Below are 6000 nucleotides of genomic sequence, written 5' to 3' on the forward strand. Positions count from 1 at the left end.
GAAATAGTGGAGGAAGGGAAAACGAGATGCCCCCCTCTGCAAGTCCTTGCAGGTTCCCACTTGTTGCCTTGAATCACATGTACTTGTTTCCTCGTGTAGTCAGCACGATGAATTTATTCTCAATGCTAAATACACTTTCCTTGAAGTAAGCCCCACTGAATAGACCTGAGGAAGTTTATTCTCTTAGCGTTCTGAGACTTTTCTCTACATCAGAACAAACTTTCCGGGTGTTCCTGCTAGCATGGAGGAAACTGTGAACTTTTCCATAACAGTGAGTTATTGTGTAATATTAACAAGCACCGGCAGTGATCAAAAGCAGAATCTCCGTTGTGACCATAATAGAGAAACCTAGCCACAGTTGTCTCAGCAGCCAGAATGTGGGTGCAAAGGAGTCCAGAACTTGCTCTCCTTTCCTTTCCAAAGCGACAGCACCAGGGTAGGAGCCAAGTGCTGACAAAAACCACTGGGGAATGGGAGATATAGTGTCTGCCTTTTCCAGCTGAGGTAAAACACACTGCAAGTCAGTACAGTAGCATGTTGCAGCAAAATGAAATACGTTACACCCGAATGTATTTTTGGTGACAGCTTTCACAATATACTTCCTGTGGCTGACAGGGAAAAAGGCAGATTTTGATAAAAACGAGGCAGCCTTAGGTGAAGGGCTTCCTCTACAATTTCAGCTTTCTGCTTCAGAAATGAAACAAGCACCTGAAACCTAACAAGGAATAATATTTTCCTGTAGATATAAATATCAGGAGCACAAGGTCATCTTGCTTCCTAAACCAACTTTTTTGTGCTCTAAATTCAAGATTTTTTCCCCAGCAACAAATGGTAACAACTTTCCACCCACCACCAGCAGCACTAGGGTTGCCAACCTCCAGGTGGCAGCTGGAGATCTCCCGCTATTACAACTGATCTCCAGGCAATAGAAATCAGTTCCCCTGGAGAAAATGGCTGCTTTGGCAATTGGACTCTATGGCATCAAAGTCCCTCCCCTCTCCAAACCCCGCCCTCATTAGGCTCCACCCCCAAAATCTCCAGGTATTTCCCAGCCTGCAGCTGGCAACCCCAAGCAGCACTCCCAAACACACATACACATACACACACACCTGCCAGCTTCCTGTACTAAATCTTTTGGGTGGGAAGTTCTGATACAATTACAGCTCTTCCTCTGATATTATCCTTCACGATCCTTTAAGACTCCTGTTCTGCATAGACATCTTCAGATATATGTAAGAGACACTGTGGAGCACCAGTGTTGCATCTATGGTACCAACAGATTGCAACAGAAAGTTAAGTGAGCTTTTTCTGTGAATAAATAAGGTGATTCATAACGTTCACCTCATTCCCATCGTCTCAGTTTTCTCGATGCTTCTTTTTTTATTTTGTAGCTTCCACTCCATTTCCAAACTGCATAAAAAGTTAATCTGAGCACTAAAATACTCTCCAATATTAACTGTCAAAAGAACGATCTTTATTTTCTCAGACATTTGTCACCGAATTGTCGTTAAGGCCACAAATCATTATATTTGTAGTGTTAGAAAAAGGACAGAGGGGCAGCACCGGCTTTTCTATAAGCTGCTGAATCAGCACCAGGCCTTTTCTTGCTGACTCCTTATACTGCAATCATTCAAGATTCCAACTTCCAGCCACTTTGGTCAAAACATCCAGTTTCACTGCAAATACCCCAAAAGAAGCATATCACAGGGAATATGAAGACATGCACTTAATTCTAATTGAGGAAAAATCTCTCTTGTGTCTTAAGTTACTAAGTCTACGTATGTGTCATAGAAATGTGCATTTATTTCCAAATGAATGAAAGCATGAATGGTAAAAGGCTATTCATTCCATTTATCTGTGATATGAAAACAAAGGGGAATGATGAGGAATGAACATCAGTGTTCACTATGTTATTCTCCATCTTCCCTTCCTTTTCCTCTTTTCCTTTTCTTTACTTACTCCCTCCTCCCACCCAACACCATTTAATTGTTGACACAGCATCAGTACCAGGCTAATGGGATGGTAGGAAAAGAAAGTCTCAGTCCCCCCAATGGAGGGGTGTTGCTGTAGTCTTGGTTTGTCTCTCCTTATTCCTAAGCTTTGCATCTAGCCCTGTACTGAACCTCAAAGCTAGTTCTCATTGGTGGCAGCCAATTCAGTAAACATGGACATTGACTAGGGTTGTCTGAGGCTAGCAACTGGCAGGAGACTCGCCATGGAGAAGAGCCTCATTAGTGATACTGTGACATCACTGACAATGCAATGACATCATTTCTGGTATGAGCCACAAGTGACATCATGGCATAGGGATGACACTCTAGTTTTCACCCCAAACTCTATGGTTTAACCAAGAAGTTTTGGGTGAATGCTAGAACATGACCCAACACAATCATCAGTTCCAGGTCATGCTGACAGTGACGTCATGGTGTTGGCATCCTGCTGATCAGCCCCATATCCCCCAGTATTTTTCTTCTACCACCAACACTGGCACCTTTCCCTAAGTTACCATACAACCTTTTTGAGACACAATTCAGCAAAAAATGATGATGATGATGATGCACCACCAACTTAAACAGTCATCCTACTTCCATTCTTCAAAAGCTTCTGATGCATTCAAGGCACAGTTCTTGCTGTGCCCTGGAAACATAATCATCAGGGTGCCTGACACTACTTTCCCCAATGTGCTCATCTTTTTTCCCTACTGTGTAGTCGGCAACATGATGTGGATGCATTAGATTCTATGTCTGAAGCACCGGAAGAGGCAGGGGAAAGTCAGTGATTCACTTCTCACCCTCCTGTCTTCGTGGCAGTAGCAGCAACAGTGCTGCCCAAAGCCCAGAGGTGTGTGGCAAAGAAGCAAGAAAGTGAAGAGAAGGGTCGACATCATTCCTATCGATATTTACGAGAATGAAAGTTAATGAAATAATGAAAATGAAGAAGCATACTAATGACACAAAGGTTTGGCAGGTAAGCATACCAGGTTTGCAATTACAATCACTCATGATTAAGGTTGCCAGTGGGCGAAAACGCATGGTCGCTTTATCCTCCTTTAATCCCTGTTTCAGCCAGGATTCAGCCAGGATCGAACGCATGAGTTTCGCCTAATGTGTGTTCGATCCTGGCTAAAACAGATTAAAGGAGGATAAATCGACCATGTGTTTTCACCCAGTGATTGTTTCTGTTGTCCACCACCGATCTGAGTGGGAGATTTTTTTTTAACGAAACACCACTAGCCTCTGCTTTGGTGCATCCCTTTCAGGTGCAACCCAGAATTGATAGTGGGTAGCTCTTGGAATTGGCGGGAACTAATTTGCTCACTAATACAGGGAGGCCTACAACTGTGGTATAGTACTGACACTTTTGATTCATTTGTTTTCATTGAGATACTTATACTATATTTATTTATTATTGTTTTTTGTTTATTAAAACTTTTCCATCCTGCTTCACCCCCAGAAAGAGGACTCAAGGTGGCTTACAACATCTTTTTTTTTTAATCATCACAACAGCCCTGTGAGAATGACTGGCCCAAGATCACCCAGCAAGCTTCATGACCTAATGGGGATTAGAAACTGGGTCTCCCAGATCCTTGTCCGACACAACCACTAGAATATACTGGTTCTTCTTTTGTAGAAAAGAAGCCTTTTTTAAACCTAACTAAATAAATATGCTATTTTGTAGTTAAATTAATTTGCCTTCGATAATTATTGCCAGTTTATAGGTTTCCGAACTCAAAGAAACAACTACCTGCTCCTAGTCAGCATAAGAAAGGATTAGGAGGTATCTGTGCTCTGAGCAGCTCCTATTGGCCACAGTTGAAAGCCCTTCTGCATTTTGTGCTACGTTTCAGTTCTTTCACACAGGCTTCCCAGCTTGTGCCATCCATCACTGTTTGACTGTGTGACAAACGGCACCTCTTGAAAATGATAATCAATTCTAAAACCATTCCAGCACCTATCGGTTTAATGAAACACATTTTTAAATGTACCTGTAGACGTGGATAACAATTAACCCATGTCCAGTGGAACACTCAAACATGGTGCCATTTATGCAAACGTTTAAGATTTGTGTGACAGCAAAAAAAAAAGTGCTAGAAAAGGACTGAAAGGCCCTTTGCTGTCACATTCCAGCTACACGGAAAGGAAACTCCTTAATAGGGACATCCAATGACAAGAAATTAATCCATGTCTAGACACAGGAAATGTGTCCAGTCACGTACCCCATTACAATCCTGAGGATTTGCTTCATAATACATATCATTTATTCCCAGATAAGTCAGCTAAGTTCCTGTCTAAGAAGCTTCTGATGGGGGAGATTCCTCATCTTTCGCTCCCCACTGCTAAATTCTGCGCCATTGCAATTAAAATACACAAAAATACGGTGGGAAAAAACTATTAAACTCTTTTATAGTTTTATATTTTAGTAATCTTAAATTGACTAGCCACTTTTGTGTCATGCACTAATTTTGTACATCTTATTAATACCAGATTTTTAATCAATTTTTGTAATATGTAACAGTTTTTACAGTTTTATCAAGTTGGACAATATGATAAACTAACTTCTGGCTGATCAAATAGACCGTTTTAATAAACTTCACTTGACATATCATTTATTTACTACATTTATGTTTTTTATTACACATAGCCTGCCTTTCTTCCATTATTGAACTCAAGGCAACTCACATGAGATGCTTAACCCACTCAGACTGGCTTATCTTCCCCTAAGTGACTGTATTGTGTGTAGTGTTATATAGTGGTTAAAGTTTCAGACAAGGATCTGGGAGACTCAGGTTCTATATCCACTCTACCATGGAAAATTGCTAGGTGGCCTTGGGCTAGTCACATACTGTCAGCCTAACCTCACAAGTTATTTTGAGGATGAAAGGAAGAAGAGGAGAATGATGTAGGTCAATTTGGATCCCCACTGAGGAGAAAAGTGGGATATAAAAGACGTAAATAAATAAATCACGTTCCTTCCAACCATACTGTGGACATATGATCATCTGGTTGGAGATCTCCTGCCATTACAACTGATCTCCAGGTGACAGAGATCAGTTCACCTGGAGAAAACGGCTGCTTTGGAAGGTGGACTCTATGGCATTATACCCCAGTGAAGTCCCTCCCCTTCCCAAACACCACCCACTTCAGGCTCCACCCCCAAAAATCTCCAGGTATTTCCCAACCTGGAATTGACAACTTTGCACATTGGTCCAGCTATTCCAACCTTGTCTATGCTAACTGGTGATGGTTTTCCAGGGTATCAGACCCAGACCGAGGTCTAGCTTAGAAAATCTAGCAATTTTGGAAAGCAAATGTTAAGGAGAAATGTTCTTCAATCTCTCTCTTTCTCTCTCTCTCTCTCTCTCCTCCATCCCATAGGAAGAGCCCTGCTGGATCAGAGCAGTGGTCCATCTAGTCCAGCATCCTGTCTCACACAGTGGCCAACCAGTTCATCTGGATGGCCAGCATCAGGGTATAGAGGCCCCTGCCTTCCATTGATGTTGCCCTGTTGTTGGCCTTTCCCCTGAATGAACTTCTGTCTTCCCCTCCCTCCCTCTCTCTTTCTCTCTCTCTCACTCACCAGTGTTTAGTTTTTGTTTTGTTTTTTTCATTTTTGGAAAAGATACCACAAAATGAGACATAATAACAGCACTCATCTTTTTACTAACCCTAGAAAAGAGCATATGCATTATAGTGTAGCATCTCACCAGCCTCTTCAAGTATGAATCATTTTCAACCATATATATGTATTGGTTTTTTCATGCCCATTTTCGTGATTTTTGCAGGAGGAGGGAGAGAGACCTTTATTGAATATTGTTGTGAAATTGCTATGTATTTGCAAGTTTTATTTCCTAAGGAAGAAACTAAAATGAAATGCATTAGGAAAATACTACTTTAATTGTCTGCCAGATCACGGCTTAATTTGAGTGTCCTGAGGTTGTATTAATGTAATTTATTTGCATTTAATATGAGCAATTAATTCTAAAGGAAAAAGCCCAAACAG

Source organism: Euleptes europaea, chromosome 8 (assembly GCF_029931775.1).
Source record: "Euleptes europaea isolate rEulEur1 chromosome 8, rEulEur1.hap1, whole genome shotgun sequence".
NCBI classification, from domain to species: domain Eukaryota; kingdom Metazoa; phylum Chordata; class Lepidosauria; order Squamata; family Sphaerodactylidae; genus Euleptes; species Euleptes europaea.